Below are 19,492 nucleotides of genomic sequence, written 5' to 3'. Positions count from 1 at the left end.
AGTCAAATCTCCTTAATGGAGCCCTGAATAGCAGAAACCCCCGACAGTGGTTTCAGGCTGGACTTACACTTTGTGATTGAGGTTGTGATGGATGTTGTGTATTTGAATAGTTTGAGGTTAATAGTGATGCAACCACAACATCTGTTTTAGGGCGACTTGTCTTTAAATTTGTCTTTAAAGCGGAACTAAACCTTGCTATCATTTTCAGTTAAGGAAGCTGCATCTTGGCCTCTGATCTTCAACTGCCATGATCCTGCACAAATGATCAGTTATGACACCAGCCATTTAATGGTTTAATGGTTGAAAGCACAACCAATGTGACTGTTATTTTCCTGCCACGTGCTGGGAATGTAGCTGTTTTTTGAACATCAACCACTTGCCGACTGCCGCGCGACTATTTACGTCGGCAGTCAGCCCCTCACAGGCAAAGCGACGTAGGGCTACGTCGCTAGCCTGTAAGGGTTTTGGGAGCGAGCGCGGGCCGCCGGTTGCGCGCTCCCGCTCGGTCACGGACCCCCCCGCGCGTGTGCCCGGCGTACCTGATGTCCGCCGGGCACTCGCAATCGTCCGTGACAGCGGGAGAAAGGCAGGCGGCTAGTGTAAACAAAGCCGCCTGTCAGTCTCCCCTGTGTAAGAATGGTGATCAAACGATTCTACTTTGTAGGACCGTTGATCACTGTTCTTACACACACAGCCAATCACAGTTAGAATCACGCCCCTAGGACACACGTAACCCCTCCCTCTCCAATACAGTTAACTCCTTCACTGCCAGTGTCATTTTTACAGTAACAGTGCATATGTATAGCACTGATTACTGTAGTAATGTCACTGGTAACCCCAAAAGTGTAAAAAATGTCAGTCAAGGGTCCAATCTGTCCGCCCCAATGTCGCAGTCCCGCAAAAAAATCGCAGATCGCCGCCATTACGCGTTAAAAAAAAACAACAAAAATGACAAAAATCTTTCCCTTTGTTAGTAAACGCAATAACTTTTGCGCAAACCAATCAAAATACGCTTTTTGCGATTTTTTTACCAAACATATGGTAAAAAAAATTGGCCTAAAATGTTAAAAAATTTAGATTTTTACATTTTTTTGGGGAATGTCATATAAAAAAATGTGAAAAATATTGTTATTTTTGCAAAATTGACGCTCTTTTTTTGTTTATAGCGCATGATCAAAAAAATCGCACAGTTGAATAAATACCACCAAAAGAAAGCTCTGTTTGTGGGGAAAAAAGGACGCCAAATTCGTTTAGGTACATCATTGCACGACCGCGCAATTGTTCGTTAAAATCACGCAGTGCCGAATCGCAAAATAGGCCCTGGTCAGGAAGGGGGTAAAATCTTCCGGGGCTTAAGTGATTAAATAGATGGGTTTATTTTAATTTCAAGGTATTCTCCCACCCCCCCCCCCCCCCCCCTGAGTGCAGCCAACCTGCACAATTGTCCTCAATTCAGCAATCCCCATACTGTGTCCCCGCCCAGAAGTGCAAAGCCTTTCTTCTGAAAGCAACCCTGCCCAGTCATCTTCATCTTGTGTGTACAAATCATGGCCCGAGTCATTCTTATAAGAAAAGCAATACTCTGCAGGACCACTGTAGGTCACCATGGCAATACTCCCCATCAAATTTAATGTGGCCACTGTACACATGTGCAGGATGAAGGGGACATGGCAGGAGCACTTTCTGAATCAGGGCAATTCATTGAAGATAACACACAGGCGAGCATTGCTCCAGGTGGGCGGCAGGCAGAGGGTTAGGACATGTTTTAAAGGACAACATATAGAAGAGGTACAGCTTACCCTAAATAAAGGATGCAAACTGTAAACAAACCACAATTTCTGTTTTTCCAAAGGATACAAAGGTATGTGGTTTAATACATTAAATGGAACACGCTTCCATGTTACAAGCTGACCTAGACATACCGTGTGCCTACGCAATTACTTGGCAAATGAGATTCAGTGTGACTTAATGTAAAGTTGTGCATTCGTATGCAGCATGCAATCAGGGGTGGAAGTAGGGGTCAATTGACTAACTTCATATCGGAAAAGAGAAAGAGAAAAACACAGTTTAGATCTATACAAAACATTAGTAAAAACAGACTTCCAGTGTAAGTGACAGCTTACATAAAGTATGTTCCAGAAAGGGAGTGTGAAAAAAAGGAAACTAATTTGAAAACACAAAAGACCTCTGTTAGGAACCTTCCATATGATATATATTTACATATATATATATATATATATATATATATATATATACACATATACATATATATATATATATATACAGTATATATATATATATATATATATATATATACACAGTACAGACCAAAAGTTTGGACACACCTTCTCATTCAAAGAGTTTTCTTTATTTTCATGACTATGAAAATTGTAGAGTCACACTTCAAGAGGTAGTCACCTGAAATGGTTTTCACTTCACAGGTGTGCCCTGTCAGGATTAATAAGTGTGATTTGTTGCCTTATAAATGGGGTTGGGACCATCAGTTGTGTTGTGCAGAAGTCAGGTGGATACACAGCTGATAGTCCTACTTAATAGACTGTTAGAATTTGTATTATGGCAAGAAAAAAGCAGCTAAGTACAGGAAAACGAGTGGCCATCATTACTTTAAGAAATGAAGGTCAGTCAGTCCGAAAAATTGGGAAAACTTTGAAAGTGTCCCCAAGTGCAGTCAAAAAAACCATCAAGCGCTACAAAGAAACTGGCTCACATGCGGACCGCCCCAGGAAAGGAAGACCAAGAGTCACCTCTGCTGCGGAGGATAAGTTCATCCGAGTCACCAGCCTCAGAAATCGCAGGTTAACAGCAGCTCAGATTAGAGACCAGGTCAATGGCACACGGAGTTCTAGCAGCAGACACATCTCTAGAACAACTGTTAAGAGGAGACTGTGTGAATCAGGCCTTCATGGTAGAATATCTGCTAGGAAACCACTGCTAAAGAAAGGCAACAAGAAGAAGAGACTTGTTTGGGCTAAAGAACACAAGGAATGGACATTAGACCAGTGGAAATCTGTGCTTTGGTCTGATGAGTCCAAATTTGAGATCTTTGGTTCCAACCACCGTGTCCTTGTGCGACGCAGAAAAGGTGAACGGATGGACTCTACATGCCTGGTTCCCACCGTGAAGCATGGAGGAGGAGGTGTGATGGTGTGGGGGTGCATTGCTGGTGACACTGTTGGGGATTTATTCAAAATTGAAGGCATACTGAACCAGCATGGCTACCACAGCATCTTGCAGCGGGATGCTATTCCATCCGGTTTGCGTTTAGTTGGACCATCATTTATTTTTCAACAGGACAATGACCCCAAACACACCTCCAGGCTGTGTAAGGGCTATTTGACCAAGAAGGAGAGTGATGCGCCAGATGACCTGGCCTCCACAGTCACTGGACCTGAACCCAATCGAGATGGTTTGGAGTGAGCTGGACCGCAGAGTGAAGGCAAAAGGGCCAACAAGTGCTAAGCATCTCTGGGAACTCCTTCAAGACTGTTGGAAGACCATTTCAAGTGACTACCTCTTGAAGTGTGACTCTACAATTTTTATAGTTATGAAAATAAAGAAAACTCTTTGAATGAGAAGATGTGTCTGTACTGTATATATATAACATTCATTAGCATACTGTTTACAATAAGGGAATTATTAAGAGATGAAGGGTGAAAGTCTCCACCCCACAAAGTTTTTATTTCTTTTTGTTTCCCTGCTAGGTAGATTTACCCTCTCTGCTTGTATCAATAACTATTTTCCCCAAAACAGAAGGTAGTGAAAAATCCACTATTTTACAGTTGTCAGCAGCACAAAAAGTGATGATAAATACTGCAATGGGTCACCTGTTAAGGTCACAACTGTGTATGAAGGGAATATTCCTTTCTATGTGGAGAGTTCCCTCACTTTTTTTTTTATTACCGGAACATATTCACCAGAATGAAACCTCCCTTCTTTACCCAAATTTGTTTGGGCTACATAAAATGTAGTGTATCTACAAAGAGCTTGTCTTCCCTACTGGCCCACAACTATCTTCCTTCTCAGAGGTTTCTTTTCTACTTTCTGCTCCTCCACAAACAGCACCCAGTAGGAGTAATAACATCACTCCCCCATTTATGTTCCAGTGCTTGGGCCCAGTGTTTGGCTGCTGGACAAGAGCACTAACAGGGGAGAAGATCACATGCTCATCCATTCCCAGAAGTGTGAGGCATTTTAAATAGCTGCAGAGGAGGAAGGAACAGGGAGGAACAGTAGTATAGCGAGTATAAAGGGTCACCTTCCCCTACATCTCCTATGAGGAAAATAAGGACAATTGGATTGTTGCTAGCACATGATTGGTTTATTAGCATGATAACAGCTTTAACTTATTTCCTTATGCTCAGTGAACATACATTTTCTAAAGTGAGTTTTTGCTTTGGTAAGTAAATAGCTTCTGCCTCTCAAAGTAGAATTATAGTCTTACACTAATAAAATAAAGTGTTTCTGCACTTGGAATTTTCTCTTAGTCCCTTACAAATACCTGCTGAGCCTGCCAGAAGTGCAGATTAATGTAATAGTGTGGCTACGATGCTGCACTGCTCTTTAATTCAGAGCAAAGTTGCCACTCTCATGTGGCTGATCCTATTTGCACTACAGTAGGATGAGAAGATGTTTGCAGAGGCTGTGGCTATCAGCATTGTCCCTGCTGATTCAAAAGGCTGTAGCTTGTCAATTGTCACATGACCACACCTAGTTCTGCCCACTGCTTTCTAGATTGACAGCACTGCCTCTGTTGCTAGAACTCCCCCACTGTGAGCTACAGTGTCTGGGAGGGATAGATGTGAAGCACAAATAAAGGAAGATTTGGTTCAGTCAGTGAAAATAAAGGAAGTCTTGTGTTTATTTTATGAGTAGGGATGGGCTCAGGTGTGTACAGATTGTAGTCCCAACCCACCAGAGCAATCCTACCAGGAAGCTGTCGCTGCACATCGCCAATCATAGGCAGCATGTGTATGTGCAGCTGCGGGCCAGGAAATGCCTCACTGCCTATTATTGGCAATGTGCAGTGAGGGCTTCCTGGCGGGATTTATCAGGTGGGTTGGGACTATGTTTCGAACACGCCTGAGCCCGTCCCTATTTATGAGGCTTGTGTAGCTGGATGTGGTACTTGTTTGGACTGTCATACAGATGCCTTTGGTTTAGTAAATCAACCCCATTCTATTCTATGTGAAATAAATTAATTATTTCCACTCTTAAAAATTAATTCTAGGTTCCAGTAGCATTCATCATATTTAAAAAAACAACAAATGTTACATTCGTCCAGTGCGTCACACTGTTTACTTTCTGCAAATCAACACTGTGGTGATCTTTCTGAATCAGAAGCAGGAGGAGAGAGCGTTCCCGGAAGCAGTGTGTGTGTGTGGGCGGAGCAGCAGCAGCTGCGAGCAGCAAGCAGCGAGGAAGCTGTGTGGAGGAAGAGCTGTGGGTGACATGTGCGGGGGAGCCGCACTAGGAAACTGGGCGTGGGTGCTGAGGACCTCAGGGACCAGGTCAAAGAGCAGCGGTAGCGGCTGCGGCGGCGGAGGAGGGCCACTGCACAGAGAGAGGAGGTGACCAGAAGAGATGAGAGGAGGTGACCGTGAGGTGACCGGAAGCAGAGGAGGAGGAGGAGACCGTTCCTGGAAGCAGAGAAACAGAGGAAGTGTGCGAGGCAGCAGCAGCTGCAAGCAAGGCGGGGGGAGAGAGCTGTGTGACTGTGCTCTGCGACTGATAGTGACTGACTGACCAAGCTCTGTGACTTTCTGACCGTACTCTGCGACTGACTGCTCTACGACTGTTTGACCGTGCTCTGCAACTGGCCGTGCTCTGCGACTGTCAGTGCTCTGCAACTGACAGTGCTCTGCAACTGACCGTGCTCTGTGACTGACCGCGCTCTGTGACTGACCACGCTCTGCGACTGACTGGCCGCGCTCTGCGACTGACTGGCCGTGCTCTGCGACTGACCGTGCTCTGTGACCGACCGTGCCCTGCGACCGACCGTGCCCTGCGACCGACCATGCCCTGCGACTGACCGTGCCCTGCGACTGATCACGCCCTGTGACTGATCACGCCCTGCGACTGACCATGCCATGCGACTGACCGTGCCCTGCGACTGACTGCAACCGACGTGATCTGCGACCGATGTGCTCTGCGACAGACCGAGCTCTGTGACTGACTGACCGTGCTCTGTGACTGACTGACCGTGCTCTGCGACTGAGTACCTGGGAGGACTGGTGAGTATCTTAGCGACTGGTGAGTATCTTAGCGACTGGTGAGTACCCCAGGTTTAGTACCAGGGGAGATAGAGGTAGAGTAGGTAAGGAATAGCAGGTCATTACTAATTATCCCCATAGAGTAGAGGGTAATAATGTCCAACAGAATTGGGATGCCACTCAGTGCACTTCTTGCTCCATGTATGCGTTCCTTAATGAACCAATCGAGGGTGAATACTGCTGTGCAGGATGTGTGCGAGTTGTTTCTCTGGAAGCCCAGATCCTGGATCTAGAAAACATAGTGGCAACAATGCGTAGCATCAACAACCTGAAAAGGAGCTTGGACATGACCCATCAGGCGCTGGCAGGGGCCAGCATAGAGGTGGGAGGAGTTGAGGAGACACAGGCATCAGAGGTAGGCAGTTGGGTGGATGGATGAGTGCCTGGGAGGCCAGTCCTGAGTTGGTACACCCTAACAAATTTGCCAAGTTGCAGGTTGAGGGGGATATCAACTCAGGGGTGGCAGTGCTGGAGCAGGCGCCCTCCCCCAGCTGCCAGGGGAGTGACGGCTCCAGGAAGAAGGGGGGCCGAGCCTCAGGAAAGGTTAGACAGGTTGTGGGGGACTCAATCATCAAGAGGACAGAGAGGGCAATCTGTCAAAAAGATCGCGGTAGCCGGACAGTATGTTGTTTACCGGGTGCGCGAGTTCGGCACATCGCGGATCGGGTAGACAGATTATTGGGCGGGGCTGGGGATGACCCATCGGTCATGGTGCATGTGGGCACTAATGACCAAGTAAGAGGAAGGTGGAGGATCCTTAAGAACGATTTTAGGGACTTAGGGAATAGATTGAGGAAAAGGACCTCCAAGGTGGTTTTCTCTGAAATACTGCTGGTACCTCGAGCCACACAGGAGAGGCAGAAGGAGATTAGGGAACTTAACAAGTGGCTGAGAAATTGGTGTAGGAAGGAGGACATAGACATTGTGGGAATAACGGAAACTTGGTTCGACCCCTCACATGACTGACTGGCCAATATCCAGGGGTATTCGGTGTAGGGGAAGGACAGGGTAGGAAAAAGAGGGGGAGCGGTATGTGTCAAGAATAATGTAAGGGTGTTAGAGAGGAGTGATATTATGGAAGGGATGAGTATGGAGTTAGAATCCGTGTGGGTAGAACTCCATAGGGAAGAAGAAAATGGAAAAGTAATTGTGGGGGTTTGCTATAGGCCACCCAACCAAAGGGAGGAGGTAGAGCTGGAATTTATATCACTGTTGGGTAAAGTGGCAAAACTGGGATCACTTATCATATTGGGGGACTTCAATTATCCTGACATTGACTGGGAAGAGGGGACTACACACTCACAGAAGGCCTGTCTATTCATGGAAATCTTACAGGATAACTACATGTCTCAGTTGGTGGATTCTCCTACTAGAGAAAATGCAGTCCTGGATCTATTGATCACTAATGACCCAGACCTAATCTCTGGGTAGGTAGGCGTCCAGGACAACCTGGGCTCTAGCGATCACAGGATGATCACATTTAGCGTAAATAACAATATAACAAGGCAAGAGGGAAACATAGGAAACCCTAAACTTCAAAAGGGCAAACTTTCCCAAATTGTGCTCAATGATGGAAAGGGTAAACTGGGACCAAACCCTGGGAACAGTGACCACGGAGGAAAAATGGGAATGCTTTAGGAACATATTAAACAAATGCATCTTGCAGTGCATTCCTATGGGAAATACATTATCGGCAAGGAGGCAAATAAGAAAAGTAAATACGAAATCAAAATGGCTAAAATCAACTTTGGGAGACAAATAGCGGAGGATAGTAAAAAGAACCCAAATAAATACTTAAAATATATCAACAGCAAAAAAACTAGGGCAGAGCATATTGCACACATAATTAACGATGATGGGAGGATGGTTACAGAGGACACTGAAAAAGCAACCGTGCTGAACGCTTTTTTTCTCGTCAGTATTTACACAGGAAAAGGGGTACACTGACCACGACTATATGGTTAGTAGTAGTAGTAATACACAGGACTTGCCGCTATGGCTAACAGAGGGTGAAATCAGGGGAAGGCTGGATAAAATTAACACAAATAAATCACCAGGCCCGGATGGTGTAAATCCGAGAGTACTCAAAGAACTTAGTAAGAGTATATCTAGACCACTGTTCCTGATCTTTGCTGACAGTATTATTACAGGAAATGTACCAGGGGATTGGAGGAAAGCTAACGTGGTACCGATATTCAAAAAAGGGCAGAGGCACGTCCCCGGAAATTATAGGCCTGTCAGTCTGACATCGATAGTATGTAAAGAAAAAAGGAAGAACAACCTATGAGAATCACAAGAAGTCTCCACCCTGCGCCAATGATGTAAGAAGATAATCTCTAAGTACTGAGCTGCCACCTAACAAATAATGAGAATAAAATAAAAGGGTGAATTGGATCAAAGGACCCAGACCACCATGCGGCGCTGATAAATCATATATACATGGTAAATCCGAATGTGAACTATATTCCAAGGACACCCATGATATTAAATCCAAAAATAAAATAAAATAAAATAAACAATAAATAGAATTTGCAGTATTAGGATAAATTATAGTAAGACTATAAATATGTCTATAAATGCTCTATAAACAAGTCCAATTAATAGGGGATGATCCTGAAGTGCACCATGTGATGGAAATCCTATAAACGATGTAAATAGTCCTTCACCACACCACGTGCAGCCTCTCCCAATGGTGATGCACTCACCAGAAATCAATGGGTAAAAAGCACATCATATCCTTTGAATGCAACCAAGATCTCAATGACCACCCCAGACTGGGTCTTCTTAGGCAGATAAAAGCAGTGATCCTGGAATAAGCAATTCTCTCCACACCATTCCTCTTCACTCCAGGAAGGGGGATAACCAGAATTCTTATCACAACTCTCCACCCAGAAACATCCGAAGTCAGTTCCAATTATAGGACATGCAATATATGTAAAGAGGGGAGGGAACCACTCATAGTGTAGTACAATGATTACTTTATTACCCCATGCAAACCCCCCTTACACATTGCGCTTACAACAATAAAACTGAAGCATATATGACAAGCCTTTAAAACAGCTGGACCTGCATTACTTGTCCTCACCCAGTCACAGACCAGCAGTGGAACGGAGCGATGGATAGATGCAGCATTCTAGGTGCTTGACAGAGCCACGTAGTCACACCCTATATTAGGCTTGTCATATATGCTTCAGTTCTACCATGTATATATGATTTATCAGCGCCGCCTAGTGGTCTGGGTCCTTTGATCCAATTCACCCTTTTATTTTATCGATAGTATGTAAACTTCTGGAGGGGATGATAAGGGACTATATAGTAGAGTTTGCCAAAGACAACAACATCATCAGCAGTAATCAGCACGGGTTTACAAATGGGCGTTCTTGTCAAACCAATCTCTTGACATTCTACGAGGAGATGAGCTGTGAGCTAGATAGGGGGAGACCAGTGGATGTGGTGTACCTGGATTTCGCCAAGGCGCTTGATACAGTTCCCCACAAGCGATTAATTTAGAAAATATTGTTTGCAGGCATCGACCGCAGGGTTTGCTCTTGGATACGGAACTGGCTAAAGGGGCGTGTCCAAAGGGTGGTAATAAACAGCGCATACTCAGACTGGTCTGAGGTGGTAAGTGGGGTCCCCCAAGGCTCAGTCCTGGGACCAACCTTGTTCAATTTATTCATAAACAGCATTGAGGACGGGATCAGTAGTTCTATATCAATTTTTGCAGATGACACAAAATTGGGCAGGGCAATACTGCACAGCATGAAGCAGATATCCTACAGAATGACCTGGACAAAATAACAGAGTGGGCAACGACATGGCAAATGAGGTTTAATGTGGAGAAGTGTAAGGTTTTGCACTTGGGGACTAAAAACATAAAAGCACAATACACTTTAGGGGGGGAACCTTTGGGGGAATCAAAAATGGAGAAAGATCTGGGAGTCTTGGTAGAGGATAGACTAGGCAATAGCATGCAATATCAAGCGGCAGCTGCCAAAGCCGGCAGAATATTAGCATGCATATATTCCAGAGATAAAACTATAATCCTTCCACTTTATAAAACTCTGGTCCGACCACATCTGGAGTATTCTATCCAGTCCTGGTCACCAGTCCTCAGGAGGCATGTGTTAGAGCTGGAGAGAGTCCAGAGAAGGGCAACTAAACTAATTAGGGGATTGGAGGACCTTAATTATGAAGAGCGTCTGCAATCGCTTGATTTATTCTCCCTGGAGAAGAGACATCTGAGAGGGGACATGATGGCAATTTATAAATATCTCAATGGTGATCTCAGCATAGAAAAAAAGCTATTTAGTTGAAAGGATTGCATGAGGACTTGAGGGCATACAATGCGATTAGAGGAGAAGCGTTTTAACCTCAGGCAACGTGGGGGGTTCTTTACTGTTAGGGCTACAAGATTGTGGAATTCTCTACCACAAGAGGTGGTTTCTGCGGAAAGTATGGTGGCTTTCAAAAGACTCTATGACGTACATCTCAAGGAGAAGAACATTCAGGGGTATGAGAGATGATTACGGCCACACACACCTACACAGGTTGAACTGGATGGACTATTGTCTTTATTCAACCTCACCTACTATGTAACTATATGTATGTAACTATGTAATTTCTCAACAAAGATAACTTTAAATTATTCATTGCTTTAACGTGAAAAATAATTGCTTTTTTCCCTAAATATAGAATTTAAAAAGCTAACCAACTGTTAAAGCAAAACTTAACCCAAGCCCAAAATTTTACATTTTAGCATTCTGGCAACTTATCGGTTCTTAGATGTGGTAGTTTCATTACATTTTTCAGTCTAAGCACATTTTCACCAAGATTTTAGGCAGATTTGCTTCAATTTTTTGATTATGCTTTTTGTGATTATAAGTAATCACAAAATCTATTTTTCAGTGGGGTTGACATCATACTACGCTATACTGCATACAGTTCCTAAAGTAGTCCTAAAGGCAAAATGTTTTAGATTTGGCTATAGCGGTGAAGATTAATACCACTGTCAGGTTCATATTGTCTGTGTCCCTGTTAGGGGACTTTACCCTCCCTAATTGTCCTGGTCAGTAATCTACCAGGAAATTGAGGGCAAATCCAAATTTTTGAGTTGCCATCATAACCGAAAAAGGGGGGACCTTCCAATGGGCCAATTGCTCCTGTGCTAATATATATATATATATATATATATATATATATATATATATATATATATATATTATACATAATTTCCTAGAACAAGAATGGAGTTAGATGTCCTCCTTAGATTTACAGATGTACATAATTGAATATGAACATTATAAAAATCATATGATAGCATTTTGATCCAGGGAATTAGAAAATGATCTGAGAGCAAGATTTTTTTCCTGGTATGCATGAACTCAGTGGACATTTGCCTTGAAATGAATATGTATCACTGTAATTATACAAAAGGGTTCTCCATTAACTTAAAATAATCTAGTTAGACTACATTTTTCTAATGGTATGCCTTAATAGGCATGCATTTCATAACATAACAAAATTCAGATTTACATCTGATATTATTCCAATCTCTAATGCTTGAAATTAGATATAAAATAGATGAGAGCATTCATTCTTCTGGAGAACAGAAATGAGAAAATTGATTTAAAGTGTATGTTGCGAAAAAAAAACTTTTTTTAATTGTGGATAGAGTAGGGGGATTGTTAGAACTCCTGTCAGGCTTTTACTGCTATCCACGGTTCTATTGGAGTAATTTACCCTTAACTCCTGTCATGCTGGGAGCAATTTATTAGACAGGTGAGATGGAAATTCTGCAACAGCATCATAGACAGAAATAAAAAACATTTTTTTTGTTAGTAGGGTAAAAGAGGTTAGAACCCTTGCCAAATATCTTTTTTTATATGCCTGTGCAGAAGTTTCATGACTTCCTGTAAATCTCAATCTAAAGTGGAACTGTAAAAAAAAAAAAAAAAAAATGTGAACAGGCATGTCTCTTTGGCAATAAAGCTTCTTACCTGCCTGTCTGCACTGTACAATTGAGCTGCAAATGAGCAACTCAATGTACACTTTCTGTAATAGAAGTGTAGTAATACTAGATTACTAGCAGCGCATATCTAGTATTACAATTTTTTTCATTGCACACCAACAGTGGGTTGTAGCAGCAGCAGTCTCATTTACTCATTCACTCACATTTAATATATTTTTTTCTGATGCGAGTGTTTTTTCATACCACTTTCTGTAATAATCTTCTTTGTCTGCACAGAAGTGACATCGTTTCGGCCTAGCCAAAGATTGGTACCCAGAAAAAGACCAGGCAAACATGTCAATGTCCAGTAATAGCCCCAGATAGCATTAAAAACAGACAAGTATTCTAATCCTTGACATACACCTTGTACCTAATTTATCCACTGCTACATATGCTCTATCTCGGAGACTCTCAGATTTAGAGTTAGGACCGTTGTATAGAGAGGTGCCTTGGCGATGCACTGCAGCTTCCACATATGATTGCTAATGTGTGCAACTAAAACCTCTATTTTTTTACATGAATTTTTAGACAGGTCTATTTTTTTTGCAGGCCAGATGGTAAGCATGCTGGGAAATTTTTTGTTTGTTTATGTTGTGCAAAGCCCTTAATTATGTACCATGTATACTGCAACGACTAGTTATAAATTGGGGTGGTTGCCATCTTCTTGTATGGCTTGTTGGCTTGATTTTGCGTGGGCACACATTCAATACCTTCAACCGCCATTGTGTTCTTGTTGGGCATGTGTCCCTGTGCCTTTAACCACTTCCCTATTGGCGCATTGTAAAATGACGCCGGCAGGAATGCTCCTTCCCTCATATGACGTCCGCCCGTTCTCGACGCTGACCCGCGTGGCGCGGCGTTCGGGGATGAGGCATGTCCCTCGGGACACAGCCTATCCCTGATCAGTGAAAAGAGCCAATAAAAAATGGCTCTTTACCATGTGACTGGCTGTGTCCAATCACAGCAAGCCCCATGCACTGTCCTTGTGCACACCGCTCATGCACGCGCCCAGGGGCCCCGGAGAGTGTCACTCTGACACAGTCCATCCCCGATCAGGGATGGAGAGTGTCACTCTGACACAGTCCATCCCCAATCAGGGTAAAGAGACAATGAAATTGGCTCTTTACCATGTGACAGTCACAGCCGGTCACAGAATCTAAACAAACCACGGTAACCAGCTGTTACCGGGCTCTCCTCCTCACACACCAATTATGTGTGAGGAGGAGATTGCAGTAACAGCTAGTTACCGATTACAGAGCACACCAAACACACTGATTGCCCACCCCAATAAAGAGGACCTGTCACCAGCCCATCAAAGTACCTGTCACCAGCCCATTAAAGTACCTGTTACCAGCCCATCAGAGTACCTGAGTACCTGTCACAACCACTTAGAATACCGAAGTACCTGTCACCAACCCGAGTACCTGTTATCAGAGTATTTGAGTACCCGTCACCAGCCCATCAGAGTACCCGAGTACTTGTCACCAACCCATAAGAGTACCTGAGTACCTGTCATCCCAAGTACCTGTCATCAGAGTACCCGAGTACCTGTCATTGGAGTACCCGAGTACCTGTAATCAGAGTACCTGAGTGCCGGTCATCGGAGTACCCGGGTACCTGTCATCGGAGTACCTGAGTACCTGTCATTGGAGTACCTGAATACCTGTCATAGGAATGCCCATAAGAGTACCCAAGTACCTATCTGCAGCCCAGAGTACCCGAGTACCTATCTGCAGATCATCAGAGTACCCGAGTACCTGTCTCTAGCCCATCAGTGTACCCATGTACCTCTGTGCAGCCAATTGAAGTACCCGAGTACCTGTTATCAGAGTACCAGAGTACCTGTCACCAGCCCATCAGAGTACCCGAGTACCTGTCTCCAGCCCTTCAGAGTACCTGAGTACCTATCTGCAGCCCATCAGAGTACCCGAGTACCTTTCTCCAGCCCATCAGGGTACCTAAGTACCTATCTGCAACCCAATAGAGTACCCAAGTACCTGTCTCCAGCCCATCAAAGTACCTGAGTACCTGTCTCCAGCCCATCGGAGTACCCAATTTCTCTCTGCAGCCCATCATAGTACCCGAGTAGCTCTCTGTAGCCCATCAAAGTACCCGAGTACCTATCTGCAGCCCAGAGTACCCGAGTACCTATCTGCAGACCATCAGAGTACCCGAGTACCTGTCTCTAGCCCAGAGTTCCTGAGTACCCGTATCCAGCCCAGAGTGCCCGAGTACCTATCTGCAGCCCATCAGATTATCCGAGTACCTGTCTCTAGCCCATCAGAGTATCCAAGTACTTCTCTGCAACCTATCAGAGTACACGAGTACCTTTCTGAAGCCAATCAGTGTACCTAAGTACCTTTCTGAAGCCTATCAGAGTACCTGAGTACCTATTTGCAGCTCATCAGAGTACCTGAGTACCTATCTGCAGCCCATGCCTCATAGAATATATGTTGGGTGTTTGCTTTCCAAAATGGGGTCATTTTGTGGGTAATTCCTTTGTCCAGGTGCTCCAGGGCCTTCAAAAGTGTGATAGGTTGTTAGGAAATTATATATGTAATTTATGCTCCTAGAACACCTGACAGTGCTCCTTGCATGTTGGGCCTCTGGGTGTGGCCAGGCTGTGTAAAAGTCTCACACATGGGGTATCACCATACTCGGGAGGAGTAGCAGAATGTATTTTGGGGTGTCATTTTTGCTATGTACATGCTATGTGTTAGAAATATCCTATAAATTGACAACTTTATGTAAAAAAAATAATAAGTTTTCATTTTCTTTCCACATATTCCAAAAACTTGTGGAAAAAAATGACATGTTCAAAAGACTCATTATGCCTCATAGAATATACGCTGGGGTGTTTGCTTTCCAAAATGGGGTCATTTTGTGGGTAATTCCATTGTCCTGGTGTTCCAGGGCCTTTAAAAGTGTGTTAGGAAATGATATGTGTATTTTATGCTCCTAGAACACCTGACGGTGCTCCTTGCATGTTGGGCCTCTGTATGTGGCCAGGCTGTTTAAAAGTCTCACACATGTGATATTGCCATACTCAAAAGGAGTAGCAAAATGTATTTTGGGGTGTAATTGCATGTATGCATATACTGTATGTGAGAAATAACTTGTTATTATGATAATTTTGTGTAAAAAAAAAAAAAAAAATGGATTTCTTAATTTTCCCAAGAAATGTGGGAAAAAATTACAACTTCAAAAAACTCACCATGCTTCTTACTAAACACTCTGGAATGTCTACTTTCCAAAAAGGGGTCATTTTGGGGGTATTTGTACTGTGCTGACACTTCAGGGCCTAGAGAAATGAGATAGGCCGTCGGTACATCAGGTGTGATTAGATGTGATCAATTTTCAATGATTGGCACCATAGCTTGTAGACTATAACTTTCCCACAGAATAAAAATAACCACTAATTTGTTTTTTTTTTTTTTACCAAAGATAAGTAGCAGTATAAATTTTGGCCCAGATTTATGAAAAAAAATTACTTATTTGCAAAATTATAACATAAACTAAAACAAAATGTTTATTTTTTTTCAAAATTTTCGTCTTTTTTCACATATATCGCAAAAAAAAAAAAAAAAAACAGTGGTAATTAAATACCACCAAAAGAAAGCTCTATTTGTGTGAAAAAAAATAATAAAAAATTTGATTGGGCACAGCGTTGCATGACTGAGTAATTGTCATTCAAATTGTGAGAGCGCTAAAAGCTGAAAATTGGTCTGGGCAGGAAGGGGGGGGGGGGAAAGTGCCCTGTATTGAAGTGGTTAAGGAGGAGTAGGTCCCCTTTAGATATACCTGCATTTTATTTATCCATTGCTGTATATGTTCTAACTTGGGGATACTCAGATTTAGAGTTAGGATCACAATATACAGAGGGGTCTTGGAGAGGCATTGTGGCTTCCACATAAATATGCAAAGGTGTGCCACTAAACCCTCTGCTTTTAATTGTTAGACAAAATCAATTTGTTTTTTTGCAGGCTAGCTGGTAAGTGTGCTGGAAATCCTTTTCTTTGACATGCACCTTAGGTACAAATGGTACACATCTGGCAAAGTAAGTGAATCCTATCTTTTACAGAAAATGTTAAATTGCCTTAGTATGTGCATGCAGATTTGATGGTCTGCAGAGGGTCATAATATTCATAAATTCTTGATTGTCTGGGTTCCATAACTGCCTAGATCAACCTTTTTCAACCAGGGTGCCTTGAGGTTTCCTCAGGGGTGCCTTAGCAAAATGCCAAGAAATTGCCCAAAAATTATATACAAACCAGCGTGTGGATGAAGCCTGCCTTTTAGTTACACAAAGCCACAGGTTTTCATTGTGCACCATTACAACCTTCAATCAGCTGATAAGGAGGATGTCAGTCGCCTGCATATCATCCTTGTCTGACCCTCCCTTGCCTCTCTCCATCAGTGTTGGGGTCACATTAGCTGAGTGATGGAGAAAAACTGAGGGAGAAAAGAAAGATTGGAATACTAGTCAGTACCAGTTTGCAAAAGTGTACTTGCTTTGAAGGAATAAATCCCCTCTAATTTTGGGTTTCCCACATGTGTAAATGTTGCTGCATTATGTAAAACTATTAAAATAGTTTTTAAATTTTAGAATGGGGTGCCTCAAGACTGTTCATCATTTTTAAAGGCTGCCTCGAGATTGTCCATAATTTTTGAAAGGTGCCTTGACTGAAAAAAGGTTAAGAAACACTGGCCTAGATATATGCATATGGAGCATACCTACATAATAAATTTGGGCCAAAAAATGTGAACTACCAAATTTGTCAGATCTGCTTGTTTACAAATGTATTTACGCTTATATGAGAATGATTACAGTTGAAAATCATTAAATGAAATGACTTAACCTGTTTACACCAGCATAACACATACTGTATATGCAACATCACTGAGGTGGGCCTTCTTCTGAGGCACTGCATACATGCACACTGACATTTGTGCTGAAAGTACACTCCCAGCGCACAGATCAAGCTGTCACCAACAGCCCCGGGGGCTCATTGTAACCAACGGGAGTTTTGAGGATTGGCTTTGGATCCCATAATCACCTTGGCTATCACAATGATCAGTCAGTAATTAACACCCTTGTACTATTTCCTTCTTACATAGTTACATAGTTAGTCAGGTTGAATAAAGACACAAGTCCATCTGGCTCAACCAATAAAAACAAAAAACAGGTAGAAAATAAGGCTCGGTTCACACTATGGCGACACGACTCCTTACTACTTCGGGGGCGACTTGTGCATTACCATGCACCACGACTTCGGAGCGAGTTGCAGGGACTTCACATAATGGAAGTCTATGCAAGTCGCTCCGAGGTCGCCCCCAAGTAGTACAGGACCCTTTTTCTAAGTCGGAGCGACTTGTGTCGCTCCTTTTAGAACGGGTCCTGTAGCGGTCAATGGACCGCGAGGGAGCGCGACTTGTCAGGCTGACAAGTCACCTGGCAAGTCGCGCTAGTGTGGACCGGCTCTTAAAAACAAATAAAAAAAAAAACAAAAAATGTTTCCTTCTGAATGAAGAAACATTGTATCTTTTTTTCTAGTCAGAGAAGAAAAATATAAACAAACTAAATCTGTGTTAAAAAAATATTAAAGTGGTTGTAAACCTGAAATAAAAAATAATCAAGCAGTTTGCCTGGCACAGTAAAGCCTCATCAAGTCACCTGTTCCCAATTTTGCAAAGAACATCGAATCCAACATTGAGAAACCCTCTCTGCTCTCTAGCAGTGTTAAAAGCCAACACATGAGAAAAATTTCTGTCGCCACACCCCTGCTGCTGTGACTGACATATTACTTAGTACTGAGAGATGGGGGGGGGTGTGTGTCCAACATTTCCTAATAGATCGCTCCCCCTACATATTCCAGTTCTCCCACGATCGACTGCTCTGTTCCTCAGCGTTATTGACCATGTTGAAGTCATGTGATGCCTTCTATGAGTTTGAATTGGATGGTACTTGTGAGGAGACGTGACTGGCCGATGTGTGTTTGCGCCATCCTGCTGTCATCAAGGAGATCAGAAGAGCAGAAGAGATTGGAGGGGAGTCCTGTGAGGTCACAACTCCGCCTCCTGAGTTCCAGCATTCAGTACACCCACCGATCTCCAATATTCACAGGGCTCATACATGTGCAGGGCAAAATAATTTTAAACTAAAACTACATTGATTTCATTTGTATATGTGTACACATTACTATGGTGTCTTTGTTTTACATAGCATGCACTGCAGGTTTACAACCACTAAAGCTAAAATAGCTAGATCAGGGTTAAATCTAGTTTATTGTCAGTGTTAGTGTCAGGGTCAAAGGTCAGGGTAAGTATAATTTTGGCAGAATTTAAAAAAAAATGTTTTTATTTAGTGTTAGTGTGGGTGTTTTAGGTAGGATAAAAAAATAAAAGAAAATGCACACTATTGTTTTTTTTGCCCCTACTATGGGTACAAACAAAAAATACACACATTTATGGTATTTCTGCAAATGTAAGGAGCAGGAGACTTTAAAGAATATTTACTAATTTGAGTCATTTTTCCTTTGGTAATAAAAAAAATCAGCAAATATCCATAAACATTTACCACCAAACGAATCTACCCTGAAAAAAAGCAAGATATAAGATAATTCAAGTAATTGTGATATGTATAGTTTTACTAACACATGTCAAAGTTGCAAAACTGCGCTCAGGCATTAGGATTTTTTTTACCTTCAGACATTAAGAGCCGGTCCACATAGGAGCGGCCCGACTTGCCGGGGCGACCTGTGAAGTCGCGGTGCACAGCGCGCACCACGACCTCAGAGTGGCATGCACAGACTTCATATGATTGAAGTCAATGCAGGTCGCTCCAGGTCGCCCCAAAGTAGTACAGGACCCTTTTTCTAAGTTGGAGCGACTTGTGTCGCTCCTATTAGAACGGGTCCTGTGCTAATCTATGGCAGGCGACCCACGGTGACTTGTTCGCCTGACAAGTCGCCCCAGTGTGAACCGGCTCTAAGAGTTAAACTCTTAACAAACTGGCTTGTTTACTGAAGTCTCAGAAAAAAAAATCTTTACTTAAATAGACATTGTCATAATAGGCTTTGTTTCACAGTCTTACCTCCACTTTCCTGCAGTTGTGAAGTATAATTTAATATGAGTGTATATCCAAAAGGCACCAGAGTTTTACCTAGTGGATTGATAATCTAAAAAACCAGGT

At 43.0% G+C, this 19,492-nt stretch overlaps 1 protein-coding gene across 1 annotated transcript in view; it reads right to left on the bottom strand.

Moving 5' to 3' along the window:
• The window catches only part of GRM4 (glutamate metabotropic receptor 4), a 317,007-nt gene that overhangs the window by 29,513 nt on the left and 268,002 nt on the right, over positions 1 to 19,492 (bottom strand). The window lies entirely within an intron of this gene.

The sequence above is a fragment of the Pelophylax lessonae genome (assembly GCF_965119305.1).
Source record: "Pelophylax lessonae genome assembly, chromosome: 2".
NCBI lineage: Eukaryota > Metazoa > Chordata > Amphibia > Anura > Ranidae > Pelophylax > Pelophylax lessonae.
The sequence above is the reverse complement of the archived record's forward strand: the minus strand, read 5'-3'. Positions and strand labels throughout refer to the sequence as shown.